Below are 12,760 nucleotides of genomic sequence, written 5' to 3' on the forward strand. Positions count from 1 at the left end.
ATCTCTGGTTTCAAGAAAGACAAAAAGGAAAAAAAAATAAAAAGGAGTCTGGAGCACCCTTTCTCGTCTTCTGTGTTCTTTCTGGGGTGCTGCGGCTGGATTGGAGGGGGGCGGGGGCGTGGGCAAGAGGGAATCACATGCTAAGTACTGAGCCTGGGGAATGATGGGATAGCTGCAGCCTCCCACTCTGGGGACCTATCCAGAGACAGGGAAGTAGGCCCTGGCCAGGTGACATGTCTGCTCCTTTCCATCGCCCCCCTGGGGCTGTGGCCTGGCTGCCAGCCTCTTGCCTCGCCCTAGCCTCCCCAGGCCCAGACTCTGGCTGAGGACCCCAGGCCGTGGCCCGGCGAGGTCTCTGCCCGGCGAGGGTTCTGTCGGCAGCGTTTGGGAGCGTTCGGGAAGGCGTGAGGGGCTCAGGGCGAGAACCCCTGCTCGCTTGCAGGCCTGTTTGTCCCTGGCTTTCAGCCACAAGCAGTCGACTGGGGCCTAGCCAGGCAACAGGGCACTGCATACCTCTAGAGGCGGCCTCAGTGGCAGCTCTTAGGCTTCAAAAGCCCCAAATCTCTGCTTCTGGGCCCAAAGTCGACATGGCAATCGCCCTTCTGTGCTTGCTGTAGCCCTGGCTTTCCCCCACCCGTGTCAGCAAGGTGCAGCATAGCGAAAGCAGGGCCCTGATTGGCGCTGCCGGTGGGTGTGGACATGCAAATGTTGCTGGCCGGCCGAGGCCTGTGGGAAGCTGCTGTGGGTAGCTGCGCGCTTTCCAAAGTGGGCACAGGGGCCTTGGCTGGTCACCTTGCGCCCCACAATGCCCATGCTCTGCTTCGCCCGGCCTCAGGCCTTGCCTGTGTGAATGCCACCCTCGCTCTGCGGGGAGATGCCCAGCGGCCCGCCCTCACCCTGTCCCCTTCCAACTCATACTTACCTGGCAGGGGAGACACCATGATCACGAAGGTGGTTCTCCCAGGGTGAGGCTCATCCATTGCACTTCGGATGTGCTGACCCCTGCGATGTCCCCAAATGCGGGATACTCGACTGCATAATTTCTGGTAGTGGGGGACTGCGTTCGCGCTTTCCCCTGATCTCTGGTTTCAAGAAAGACAAAAAGGAAAAAAAAATAAAAAGGAGTCTGGAGCACCCTTTGACGTTTCTTGTGGTCCGTCCAGGGTGCTGTAAGCTGGCTGGAATGGTGAGTGGGCGAGGGCCAATTAGATATGCAAATTTACAAGCCTGGGGATGCTGGCTCAGGGCTTAGAAACGTGCTTCTGGGCCCGATTTCGACCTGGCAAGCCCTCTGTTGTGCTTGCGAAAGCCTTTGCTTGTGCACAGTTTAAAGGGCCTGAAAAATCTGCTTTTGGGCCCGATTTAGGCCTGCCAAGCCCTCTCGTGTGCTTGCTGTAGCCCTGGCTTTCCCCCACCCGTGTCAGCAAGGTGCAGCATAGCGAAAGCAGGGCCCTGATTGGCGCTGCCGGTGGGCGTGGACATGCAAATGTTGCTGGCCGGCCGAGGCCTGTGGGAAGCTGCTGTGGGTAGCTGCGCGCTTTCCAAAGTGGGCACAGGGGCCTTGGCTGGTCACCTTGCGCCCCACAATGCCCATGCTCTGCTTCGCCCGGCCTCAGGCCTTGCCTGTGTGAATGCCACCCTCGCTCTGCGGGGAGATGCCCAGCGGCCCGCCCTCACCCTGTCCCCTTCCAACTCATACTTACCTGGCAGGGGAGACACCATGATCACGAAGGTGGTTCTCCCAGGGTGAGGCTCATCCATTGCACTTCGGATGTGCTGACCCCTGCGATGTCCCCAAATGCGGGATACTCGACTGCATAATTTCTGGTAGTGGGGGACTGCGTTCGCGCTTTCCCCTGATCTCTGGTTTCAAGAAAGACAAAAAGGAAAAAAAAATAAAAAGGAGTCTGGAGCACCCTTTCTCGTCTTCTGTGTTCTTTCTGGGGTGCTGCGGCTGGATTGGAGGGGGGCGGGGGCGTGGGCAAGAGGGAATCACATGCTAAGTACTGAGCCTGGGGAATGATGGGATAGCTGCAGCCTCCCACTCTGGGGACCTATCCAGAGACAGGGAAGTAGGCCCTGGCCAGGTGACATGTCTGCTCCTTTCCATCGCCCCCCTGGGGCTGTGGCCTGGCTGCCAGCCTCTTGCCTCGCCCTAGCCTCCCCAGGCCCAGACTCTGGCTGAGGACCCCAGGCCGTGGCCCGGCGAGGGCTCTGCCCGGCGAGGGTTCTGTCTGCAGCGTTTGGGAGCGTTCGGGAAGGCGTGAGGGGCTCAGGGCGAGAACCCCTGCTCGCTTGCAGGCCTGTTTGTCCCTGGCTTTCAGCCACAAGCAGTCGACTGGGGCCTAGCCAGGCAACAGGGCACTGCATACCTCTAGAGGCGGCCTCAGTGGCAGCTCTTAGGCTTCAAAAGCCCCAAATCTCTGCTTCTGGGCCCAAAGTCGACATGGCAATCGCCCTTCTGTGCTTGCTGTAGCCCTGGCTTTCCCCCACCCGTGTCAGCAAGGTGCAGCATAGCGAAAGCAGGGCCCTGATTGGCGCTGCCGGTGGGCGTGGACATGCAAATGTTGCTGGCCGGCCGAGGCCTGTGGGAAGCTGCTGTGGGTAGCTGCGCGCTTTCCAAAGTGGGCACAGGGGCCTTGGCTGGTCACCTTGCGCCCCACAATGCCCATGCTCTGCTTCGCCCGGCCTCAGGCCTTGCCTGTGTGAATGCCACCCTCGCTCTGCGGGGAGATGCCCAGCGGCCCGCCCTCACCCTGTCCCCTTCCAACTCATACTTACCTGGCAGGGGAGACACCATGATCACGAAGGTGGTTCTCCCAGGGTGAGGCTCATCCATTGCACTTCGGATGTGCTGACCCCTGCGATGTCCCCAAATGCGGGATACTCGACTGCATAATTTCTGGTAGTGGGGGACTGCGTTCGCGCTTTCCCCTGATCTCTGGTTTCAAGAAAGACAAAAAGGAAAAAAAAATAAAAAGGAGTCTGGAGCACCCTTTCTCGTCTTCTGTGTTCTTTCTGGGGTGCTGCGGCTGGATTGGAGGGGGGCGGGGGCGTGGGCAAGAGGGAATCACATGCTAAGTACTGAGCCTGGGGAATGATGGGATAGCTGCAGCCTCCCACTCTGGGGACCTATCCAGAGACAGGGAAGTAGGCCCTGGCCAGGTGACATGTCTGCTCCTTTCCATCGCCCCCCTGGGGCTGTGGCCTGGCTGCCAGCCTCTTGCCTCGCCCTAGCCTTCCCAGGCCCAGACTCTGGCTGAGGACCCCAGGCCGTGGCCCGGCGAGGGCTCTGCCCGGCGAGGGTTCTGTCTGCAGCGTTTGGGAGCGTGAGGGAAGGCGTGAGGGGCTCAGGGCGAGAACCCCTGCTCGCTTGCAGGCCTGTTTGTCCCTGGCTTTCAGCCACAAGCAGTCGACTGGGGCCTAGCCAGGCAACAGGGCACTGCATACCTCTAGAGGCGGCCTCAGTGGCAGCTCTTAGGCTTCAAAAGCCCCAAATCTCTGCTTCTGGGCCCAAAGTCGACATGGCAATCGCCCTTCTGTGCTTGCTGTAGCCCTGGCTTTCCCCCACCCGTGTCAGCAAGGTGCAGCATAGCGAAAGCAGGGCCCTGATTGGCGCTGCCGGTGGGCGTGGACATGCAAATGTTGCTGGCCGGCCGAGGCCTGTGGGAAGCTGCTGTGGGTAGCTGCGCGCTTTCCAAAGTGGGCACAGGGGCCTTGGCTGGTCACCTTGCGCCCCACAATGCCCATGCTCTGCTTCGCCCGGCCTCAGGCCTTGCCTGTGTGAATGCCACCCTCGCTCTGCGGGGAGATGCCCAGCGGCCCGCCCTCACCCTGTCCCCTTCCAACTCATACTTACCTGGCAGGGGAGACACCATGATCACGAAGGTGGTTCTCCCAGGGTGAGGCTCATCCATTGCACTTCGGATGTGCTGACCCCTGCGATGTCCCCAAATGCGGGATACTCGACTGCATAATTTCTGGTAGTGGGGGACTGCGTTCGCGCTTTCCCCTGATCTCTGGTTTCAAGAAAGACAAAAAGGAAAAAAAAATAAAAAGGAGTCTGGAGCACCCTTTGACGTTTCTTGTGGTCCGTCCAGGGTGCTGTAAGCTGGCTGGAATGGGGAGTGGGCGAGGGCCAATTAGATATGCAAATTTACAAGCCTGGGGATGCTGGCTCAGGGCTTAGAAACGTGCTTCTGGGCCCGATTTCGACCTGGCAAGCCCTCTGTTGTGCTTGCGAAAGCCTTTGCTTGTGCACAGTTTAAAGGGCCTGAAAAATCTGCTTTTGGGCCCGATTTAGGCCTGCCAAGCCCTCTCGTGTGCTTGCTGTAGCCCTGGCTTTCCCCCACCCGTGTCAGCAAGGTGCAGCATAGCGAAAGCAGGGCCCTGATTGGCGCTGCCGGTGGGCGTGGACATGCAAATGTTGCTGGCCGGCCGAGGCCTGTGGGAAGCTGCTGTGGGTAGCTGCGCGCTTTCCAAAGTGGGCACAGGGGCCTTGGCTGGTCACCTTGCGCCCCACAATGCCCATGCTCTGCTTCGCCCGGCCTCAGGCCTTGCCTGTGTGAATGCCACCCTCGCTCTGCGGGGAGATGCTCAGCGGCCCGCCCTCGCCCTGTCCCCTTCCAACTCATACTTACCTGGCAGGGGAGACACCATGATCACGAAGGTGGTTCTCCCAGGGTGAGGCTCATCCATTGCACTTCGGATGTGCTGACCCCTGCGATGTCCCCAAATGCGGGATACTCGACTGCATAATTTCTGGTAGTGGGGGACTGCGTTCGCGCTTTCCCCTGATCTCTGGTTTCAAGAAAGACAAAAAGGAAAAAAAAATAAAAAGGAGTCTGGAGCACCCTTTCTCGTCTTCTGTGTTCTTTCTGGGGTGCTGCGGCTGGATTGGAGGGGGGCGGGGGCGTGGGCAAGAGGGAATCACATGCTAAGTACTGAGCCTGGGGAATGATGGGATAGCTGCAGCCTCCCACTCTGGGGACCTATCCAGAGACAGGGAAGTAGGCCCTGGCCAGGTGACATGTCTGCTCCTTTCCATCGCCCCCCTGGGGCTGTGGCCTGGCTGCCAGCCTCTTGCCTCGCCCTAGCCTCCCCAGGCCCAGACTCTGGCTGAGGACCCCAGGCCGTGGCCCGGCGAGGGCTCTGCCCGGCGAGGGTTCTGTCGGCAGCGTTTGGGAGCGTTCGGGAAGGCGTGAGGGGCTCAGGGCGAGAACCCCTGCTCGCTTGCAGGCCTGTTTGTCCCTGGCTTTCAGCCACAAGCAGTCGACTGGGGCCTAGCCAGGCAACAGGGCACTGCATACCTCTAGAGGCGGCCTCAGTGGCAGCTCTTAGGCTTCAAAAGCCCCAAATCTCTGCTTCTGGGCCCAAAGTCGACATGGCAATCGCCCTTCTGTGCTTGCTGTAGCCCTGGCTTTCCCCCACCCGTGTCAGCAAGGTGCAGCATAGCGAAAGCAGGGCCCTGATTGGCGCTGCCGGTGGGTGTGGACATGCAAATGTTGCTGGCCGGCCGAGGCCTGTGGGAAGCTGCTGTGGGTAGCTGCGCGCTTTCCAAAGTGGGCACAGGGGCCTTGGCTGGTCACCTTGCGCCCCACAATGCCCATGCTCTGCTTCGCCCGGCCTCAGGCCTTGCCTGTGTGAATGCCACCCTCGCTCTGCGGGGAGATGCCCAGCGGCCCGCCCTCACCCTGTCCCCTTCCAACTCATACTTACCTGGCAGGGGAGACACCATGATCACGAAGGTGGTTCTCCCAGGGTGAGGCTCATCCATTGCACTTCGGATGTGCTGACCCCTGCGATGTCCCCAAATGCGGGATACTCGACTGCATAATTTCTGGTAGTGGGGGACTGCGTTCGCGCTTTCCCCTGATCTCTGGTTTCAAGAAAGACAAAAAGGAAAAAAAAATAAAAAGGAGTCTGGAGCACCCTTTGACGTTTCTTGTGGTCCGTCCAGGGTGCTGTAAGCTGGCTGGAATGGGGAGTGGGCGAGGGCCAATTAGATATGCAAATTTACAAGCCTGGGGATGCTGGCTCAGGGCTTAGAAACGTGCTTCTGGGCCCGATTTCGACCTGGCAAGCCCTCTGTTGTGCTTGCGAAAGCCTTTGCTTGTGCACAGTTTAAAGGGCCTGAAAAATCTGCTTTTGGGCCCGATTTAGGCCTGCCAAGCCCTCTCGTGTGCTTGCTGTAGCCCTGGCTTTCCCCCACCCGTGTCAGCAAGGTGCAGCATAGCGAAAGCAGGGCCCTGATTGGCGCTGCCGGTGGGCGTGGACATGCAAATGTTGCTGGCCGGCCGAGGCCTGTGGGAAGCTGCTGTGGGTAGCTGCGCGCTTTCCAAAGTGGGCACAGGGGCCTTGGCTGGTCACCTTGCGCCCCACAATGCCCATGCTCTGCTTCGCCCGGCCTCAGGCCTTGCCTGTGTGAATGCCACCCTCGCTCTGCGGGGAGATGCCCAGCGGCCCGCCCTCACCCTGTCCCCTTCCAACTCATACTTACCTGGCAGGGGAGACACCATGATCACGAAGGTGGTTCTCCCAGGGTGAGGCTCATCCATTGCACTTCGGATGTGCTGACCCCTGCGATGTCCCCAAATGCGGGATACTCGACTGCATAATTTCTGGTAGTGGGGGACTGCGTTCGCGCTTTCCCCTGATCTCTGGTTTCAAGAAAGACAAAAAGGAAAAAAAAATAAAAAGGAGTCTGGAGCACCCTTTCTCGTCTTCTGTGTTCTTTCTGGGGTGCTGCGGCTGGATTGGAGGGGGGCGGGGGCGTGGGCAAGAGGGAATCACATGCTAAGTACTGAGCCTGGGGAATGATGGGATAGCTGCAGCCTCCCACTCTGGGGACCTATCCAGAGACAGGGAAGTAGGCCCTGGCCAGGTGACATGTCTGCTCCTTTCCATCGCCCCCCTGGGGCTGTGGCCTGGCTGCCAGCCTCTTGCCTCGCCCTAGCCTTCCCAGGCCCAGACTCTGGCTGAGGACCCCAGGCCGTGGCCCGGCGAGGGCTCTGCCCGGCGAGGGTTCTGTCTGCAGCGTTTGGGAGCGTTCGGGAAGGCGTGAGGGGCTCAGGGCGAGAACCCCTGCTCGCTTGCAGGCCTGTTTGTCCCTGGCTTTCAGCCACAAGCAGTCGACTGGGGCCTAGCCAGGCAACAGGGCACTGCATACCTCTAGAGGCGGCCTCAGTGGCAGCTCTTAGGCTTCAAAAGCCCCAAATCTCTGCTTCTGGGCCCAAAGTCGACATGGCAATCGCCCTTCTGTGCTTGCTGTAGCCCTGGCTTTCCCCCACCCGTGTCAGCAAGGTGCAGCATAGCGAAAGCAGGGCCCTGATTGGCGCTGCCGGTGGGCGTGGACATGCAAATGTTGCTGGCCGGCCGAGGCCTGTGGGAAGCTGCTGTGGGTAGCTGCGCGCTTTCCAAAGTGGGCACAGGGGCCTTGGCTGGTCACCTTGCGCCCCACAATGCCCATGCTCTGCTTCGCCCGGCCTCAGGCCTTGCCTGTGTGAATGCCACCCTCGCTCTGCGGGGAGATGCCCAGCGGCCCGCCCTCACCCTGTCCCCTTCCAACTCATACTTACCTGGCAGGGGAGACACCATGATCACGAAGGTGGTTCTCCCAGGGTGAGGCTCATCCATTGCACTTCGGATGTGCTGACCCCTGCGATGTCCCCAAATGCGGGATACTCGACTGCATAATTTCTGGTAGTGGGGGACTGCGTTCGCGCTTTCCCCTGATCTCTGGTTTCAAGAAAGACAAAAAGGAAAAAAAAAAAAAAAGGAGTCTGGAGCACCCTTTCTCGTCTTCTGTGTTCTTTCTGGGGTGCTGCGGCTGGATTGGAGGGGGGCGGGGGCGTGGGCAAGAGGGAATCACATGCTAAGTACTGAGCCTGGGGAATGATGGGATAGCTGCAGCCTCCCACTCTGGGGACCTATCCAGAGACAGGGAAGTAGGCCCTGGCCAGGTGACATGTCTGCTCCTTTCCATCGCCCCCCTGGGGCTGTGGCCTGGCTGCCAGCCTCTTGCCTCGCCCTAGCCTTCCCAGGCCCAGACTCTGGCTGAGGACCCCAGGCCGTGGCCCGGCGAGGGCTCTGCCCGGCGAGGGTTCTGTCTGCAGCGTTTGGGAGCGTTCGGGAAGGCGTGAGGGGCTCAGGGCGAGAACCCCTGCTCGCTTGCAGGCCTGTTTGTCCCTGGCTTTCAGCCACAAGCAGTCGACTGGGGCCTAGCCAGGCAACAGGGCACTGCATACCTCTAGAGGCGGCCTCAGTGGCAGCTCTTAGGCTTCAAAAGCCCCAAATCTCTGCTTCTGGGCCCAAAGTCGACATGGCAATCGCCCTTCTGTGCTTGCTGTAGCCCTGGCTTTCCCCCACCCGTGTCAGCAAGGTGCAGCATAGCGAAAGCAGGGCCCTGATTGGCGCTGCCGGTGGGCGTGGACATGCAAATGTTGCTGGCCGGCCGAGGCCTGTGGGAAGCTGCTGTGGGTAGCTGCGCGCTTTCCAAAGTGGGCACAGGGGCCTTGGCTGGTCACCTTGCGCCCCACAATGCCCATGCTCTGCTTCGCCCGGCCTCAGGCCTTGCCTGTGTGAATGCCACCCTCGCTCTGCGGGGAGATGCCCAGCGGCCCGCCCTCACCCTGTCCCCTTCCAACTCATACTTACCTGGCAGGGGAGACACCATGATCACGAAGGTGGTTCTCCCAGGGTGAGGCTCATCCATTGCACTTCGGATGTGCTGACCCCTGCGATGTCCCCAAATGCGGGATACTCGACTGCATAATTTCTGGTAGTGGGGGACTGCGTTCGCGCTTTCCCCTGATCTCTGGTTTCAAGAAAGACAAAAAGGAAAAAAAAATAAAAAGGAGTCTGGAGCACCCTTTGACGTTTCTTGTGGTCCGTCCAGGGTGCTGTAAGCTGGCTGGAATGGGGAGTGGGCGAGGGCCAATTAGATATGCAAATTTACAAGCCTGGGGATGCTGGCTCAGGGCTTAGAAACGTGCTTCTGGGCCCGATTTCGACCTGGCAAGCCCTCTGTTGTGCTTGCGAAAGCCTTTGCTTGTGCACAGTTTAAAGGGCCTGAAAAATCTGCTTTTGGGCCCGATTTAGGCCTGCCAAGCCCTCTCGTGTGCTTGCTGTAGCCCTGGCTTTCCCCCACCCGTGTCAGCAAGGTGCAGCATAGCGAAAGCAGGGCCCTGATTGGCGCTGCCGGTGGGCGTGGACATGCAAATGTTGCTGGCCGGCCGAGGCCTGTGGGAAGCTGCTGTGGGTAGCTGCGCGCTTTCCAAAGTGGGCACAGGGGCCTTGGCTGGTCACCTTGCGCCCCACAATGCCCATGCTCTGCTTCGCCCGGCCTCAGGCCTTGCCTGTGTGAATGCCACCCTCGCTCTGCGGGGAGATGCTCAGCGGCCCGCCCTCGCCCTGTCCCCTTCCAACTCATACTTACCTGGCAGGGGAGACACCATGATCACGAAGGTGGTTCTCCCAGGGTGAGGCTCATCCATTGCACTTCGGATGTGCTGACCCCTGCGATGTCCCCAAATGCGGGATACTCGACTGCATAATTTCTGGTAGTGGGGGACTGCGTTCGCGCTTTCCCCTGATCTCTGGTTTCAAGAAAGACAAAAAGGAAAAAAAAATAAAAAGGAGTCTGGAGCACCCTTTCTCGTCTTCTGTGTTCTTTCTGGGGTGCTGCGGCTGGATTGGAGGGGGGCGGGGGCGTGGGCAAGAGGGAATCACATGCTAAGTACTGAGCCTGGGGAATGATGGGATAGCTGCAGCCTCCCACTCTGGGGACCTATCCAGAGACAGGGAAGTAGGCCCTGGCCAGGTGACATGTCTGCTCCTTTCCATCGCCCCCCTGGGGCTGTGGCCTGGCTGCCAGCCTCTTGCCTCGCCCTAGCCTCCCCAGGCCCAGACTCTGGCTGAGGACCCCAGGCCGTGGCCCGGCGAGGGCTCTGCCCGGCGAGGGTTCTGTCGGCAGCGTTTGGGAGCGTTCGGGAAGGCGTGAGGGGCTCAGGGCGAGAACCCCTGCTCGCTTGCAGGCCTGTTTGTCCCTGGCTTTCAGCCACAAGCAGTCGACTGGGGCCTAGCCAGGCAACAGGGCACTGCATACCTCTAGAGGCGGCCTCAGTGGCAGCTCTTAGGCTTCAAAAGCCCCAAATCTCTGCTTCTGGGCCCAAAGTCGACATGGCAATCGCCCTTCTGTGCTTGCTGTAGCCCTGGCTTTCCCCCACCCGTGTCAGCAAGGTGCAGCATAGCGAAAGCAGGGCCCTGATTGGCGCTGCCGGTGGGTGTGGACATGCAAATGTTGCTGGCCGGCCGAGGCCTGTGGGAAGCTGCTGTGGGTAGCTGCGCGCTTTCCAAAGTGGGCACAGGGGCCTTGGCTGGTCACCTTGCGCCCCACAATGCCCATGCTCTGCTTCGCCCGGCCTCAGGCCTTGCCTGTGTGAATGCCACCCTCGCTCTGCGGGGAGATGCCCAGCGGCCCGCCCTCACCCTGTCCCCTTCCAACTCATACTTACCTGGCAGGGGAGACACCATGATCACGAAGGTGGTTCTCCCAGGGTGAGGCTCATCCATTGCACTTCGGATGTGCTGACCCCTGCGATGTCCCCAAATGCGGGATACTCGACTGCATAATTTCTGGTAGTGGGGGACTGCGTTCGCGCTTTCCCCTGATCTCTGGTTTCAAGAAAGACAAAAAGGAAAAAAAAATAAAAAGGAGTCTGGAGCACCCTTTGACGTTTCTTGTGGTCCGTCCAGGGTGCTGTAAGCTGGCTGGAATGGGGAGTGGGCGAGGGCCAATTAGATATGCAAATTTACAAGCCTGGGGATGCTGGCTCAGGGCTTAGAAACGTGCTTCTGGGCCCGATTTCGACCTGGCAAGCCCTCTGTTGTGCTTGCGAAAGCCTTTGCTTGTGCACAGTTTAAAGGGCCTGAAAAATCTGCTTTTGGGCCCGATTTAGGCCTGCCAAGCCCTCTCGTGTGCTTGCTGTAGCCCTGGCTTTCCCCCACCCGTGTCAGCAAGGTGCAGCATAGCGAAAGCAGGGCCCTGATTGGCGCTGCCGGTGGGCGTGGACATGCAAATGTTGCTGGCCGGCCGAGGCCTGTGGGAAGCTGCTGTGGGTAGCTGCGCGCTTTCCAAAGTGGGCACAGGGGCCTTGGCTGGTCACCTTGCGCCCCACAATGCCCATGCTCTGCTTCGCCCGGCCTCAGGCCTTGCCTGTGTGAATGCCACCCTCGCTCTGCGGGGAGATGCCCAGCGGCCCGCCCTCACCCTGTCCCCTTCCAACTCATACTTACCTGGCAGGGGAGACACCATGATCACGAAGGTGGTTCTCCCAGGGTGAGGCTCATCCATTGCACTTCGGATGTGCTGACCCCTGCGATGTCCCCAAATGCGGGATACTCGACTGCATAATTTCTGGTAGTGGGGGACTGCGTTCGCGCTTTCCCCTGATCTCTGGTTTCAAGAAAGACAAAAAGGAAAAAAAAATAAAAAGGAGTCTGGAGCACCCTTTGACGTTTCTTGTGGTCCGTCCAGGGTGCTGTAAGCTGGCTGGAATGGGGAGTGGGCGAGGGCCAATTAGATATGCAAATTTACAAGCCTGGGGATGCTGGCTCAGGGCTTAGAAACGTGCTTCTGGGCCCGATTTCGACCTGGCAAGCCCTCTGTTGTGCTTGCGAAAGCCTTTGCTTGTGCACAGTTTAAAGGGCCTGAAAAATCTGCTTTTGGGCCCGATTTAGGCCTGCCAAGCCCTCTCGTGTGCTTGCTGTAGCCCTGGCTTTCCCCCACCCGTGTCAGCAAGGTGCAGCATAGCGAAAGCAGGGCCCTGATTGGCGCTGCCGGTGGGCGTGGACATGCAAATGTTGCTGGCCGGCCGAGGCCTGTGGGAAGCTGCTGTGGGTAGCTGCGCGCTTTCCAAAGTGGGCACAGGGGCCTTGGCTGGTCACCTTGCGCCCCACAATGCCCATGCTCTGCTTCGCCCGGCCTCAGGCCTTGCCTGTGTGAATGCCACCCTCGCTCTGCGGGGAGATGCTCAGCGGCCCGCCCTCGCCCTGTCCCCTTCCAACTCATACTTACCTGGCAGGGGAGACACCATGATCACGAAGGTGGTTCTCCCAGGGTGAGGCTCATCCATTGCACTTCGGATGTGCTGACCCCTGCGATGTCCCCAAATGCGGGATACTCGACTGCATAATTTCTGGTAGTGGGGGACTGCGTTCGCGCTTTCCCCTGATCTCTGGTTTCAAGAAAGACAAAAAGGAAAAAAAAATAAAAAGGAGTCTGGAGCACCCTTTCTCGTCTTCTGTGTTCTTTCTGGGGTGCTGCGGCTGGATTGGAGGGGGGCGGGGGCGTGGGCAAGAGGGAATCACATGCTAAGTACTGAGCCTGGGGAATGATGGGATAGCTGCAGCCTCCCACTCTGGGGACCTATCCAGAGACAGGGAAGTAGGCCCTGGCCAGGTGACATGTCTGCTCCTTTCCATCGCCCCCCTGGGGCTGTGGCCTGGCTGCCAGCCTCTTGCCTCGCCCTAGCCTCCCCAGGCCCAGACTCTGGCTGAGGACCCCAGGCCGTGGCCCGGCGAGGGCTCTGCCCGGCGAGGGTTCTGTCGGCAGCGTTTGGGAGCGTTCGGGAAGGCGTGAGGGGCTCAGGGCGAGAACCCCTGCTCGCTTGCAGGCCTGTTTGTCCCTGGCTTTCAGCCACAAGCAGTCGACTGGGGCCTAGCCAGGCAACAGGGCACTGCATACCTCTAGAGGCGGCCT

General features: G+C 59.9%; 13 non-coding genes across 13 annotated transcripts; all 13 read left to right on the forward strand.

The window, feature by feature from the left end:
* The first annotated feature begins 914 nt into the window (after positions 1–914).
* Positions 915–1,078, forward strand: LOC146864510 (U1 spliceosomal RNA). The gene has a single exon (XR_014977757.1). It is a non-coding gene; the product is annotated as a U1 spliceosomal RNA (small nuclear RNA).
* A 617-nt stretch (positions 1,079–1,695) lies between these two features.
* Positions 1,696–1,859, forward strand: LOC146864511 (U1 spliceosomal RNA). The gene has a single exon (XR_014977758.1). It is a non-coding gene; the product is annotated as a U1 spliceosomal RNA (small nuclear RNA).
* Positions 1,860–2,773: 914 nt separating this feature from the next.
* LOC146864512 (U1 spliceosomal RNA) lies at positions 2,774–2,937 on the forward strand. Its single transcript, XR_014977759.1, has one exon. It is a non-coding gene; the product is annotated as a U1 spliceosomal RNA (small nuclear RNA).
* A 914-nt stretch (positions 2,938–3,851) lies between these two features.
* On the forward strand, positions 3,852–4,015 carry LOC146864513 (U1 spliceosomal RNA). The gene has a single exon (XR_014977760.1). It is a non-coding gene; the product is annotated as a U1 spliceosomal RNA (small nuclear RNA).
* A 617-nt stretch (positions 4,016–4,632) lies between these two features.
* LOC146864514 (U1 spliceosomal RNA) lies at positions 4,633–4,796 on the forward strand. Its single transcript, XR_014977762.1, has one exon. It is a non-coding gene; the product is annotated as a U1 spliceosomal RNA (small nuclear RNA).
* Positions 4,797–5,710: 914 nt separating this feature from the next.
* Positions 5,711–5,874, forward strand: LOC146864515 (U1 spliceosomal RNA). Its single transcript, XR_014977763.1, has one exon. It is a non-coding gene; the product is annotated as a U1 spliceosomal RNA (small nuclear RNA).
* A 617-nt stretch (positions 5,875–6,491) lies between these two features.
* On the forward strand, positions 6,492–6,655 carry LOC146864516 (U1 spliceosomal RNA). The gene has a single exon (XR_014977764.1). It is a non-coding gene; the product is annotated as a U1 spliceosomal RNA (small nuclear RNA).
* A 914-nt stretch (positions 6,656–7,569) lies between these two features.
* On the forward strand, positions 7,570–7,733 carry LOC146864517 (U1 spliceosomal RNA). Its single transcript, XR_014977765.1, has one exon. It is a non-coding gene; the product is annotated as a U1 spliceosomal RNA (small nuclear RNA).
* Positions 7,734–8,647: 914 nt separating this feature from the next.
* LOC146864518 (U1 spliceosomal RNA) lies at positions 8,648–8,811 on the forward strand. The gene has a single exon (XR_014977766.1). It is a non-coding gene; the product is annotated as a U1 spliceosomal RNA (small nuclear RNA).
* A 617-nt stretch (positions 8,812–9,428) lies between these two features.
* LOC146864519 (U1 spliceosomal RNA) lies at positions 9,429–9,592 on the forward strand. Its single transcript, XR_014977768.1, has one exon. It is a non-coding gene; the product is annotated as a U1 spliceosomal RNA (small nuclear RNA).
* Positions 9,593–10,506: 914 nt separating this feature from the next.
* On the forward strand, positions 10,507–10,670 carry LOC146864520 (U1 spliceosomal RNA). Its single transcript, XR_014977769.1, has one exon. It is a non-coding gene; the product is annotated as a U1 spliceosomal RNA (small nuclear RNA).
* A 617-nt stretch (positions 10,671–11,287) lies between these two features.
* Positions 11,288–11,451, forward strand: LOC146864521 (U1 spliceosomal RNA). Its single transcript, XR_014977770.1, has one exon. It is a non-coding gene; the product is annotated as a U1 spliceosomal RNA (small nuclear RNA).
* Positions 11,452–12,068: 617 nt separating this feature from the next.
* Positions 12,069–12,232, forward strand: LOC146864522 (U1 spliceosomal RNA). The gene has a single exon (XR_014977771.1). It is a non-coding gene; the product is annotated as a U1 spliceosomal RNA (small nuclear RNA).
* Positions 12,233–12,760: the final 528 nt, after the last annotated feature.

The sequence above is a fragment of the Triturus cristatus genome, chromosome 2_1 (genome assembly GCF_964204655.1).
Source record: "Triturus cristatus chromosome 2_1, aTriCri1.1, whole genome shotgun sequence".
Classification (NCBI taxonomy): Eukaryota; Metazoa; Chordata; class Amphibia; order Caudata; family Salamandridae; genus Triturus; species Triturus cristatus.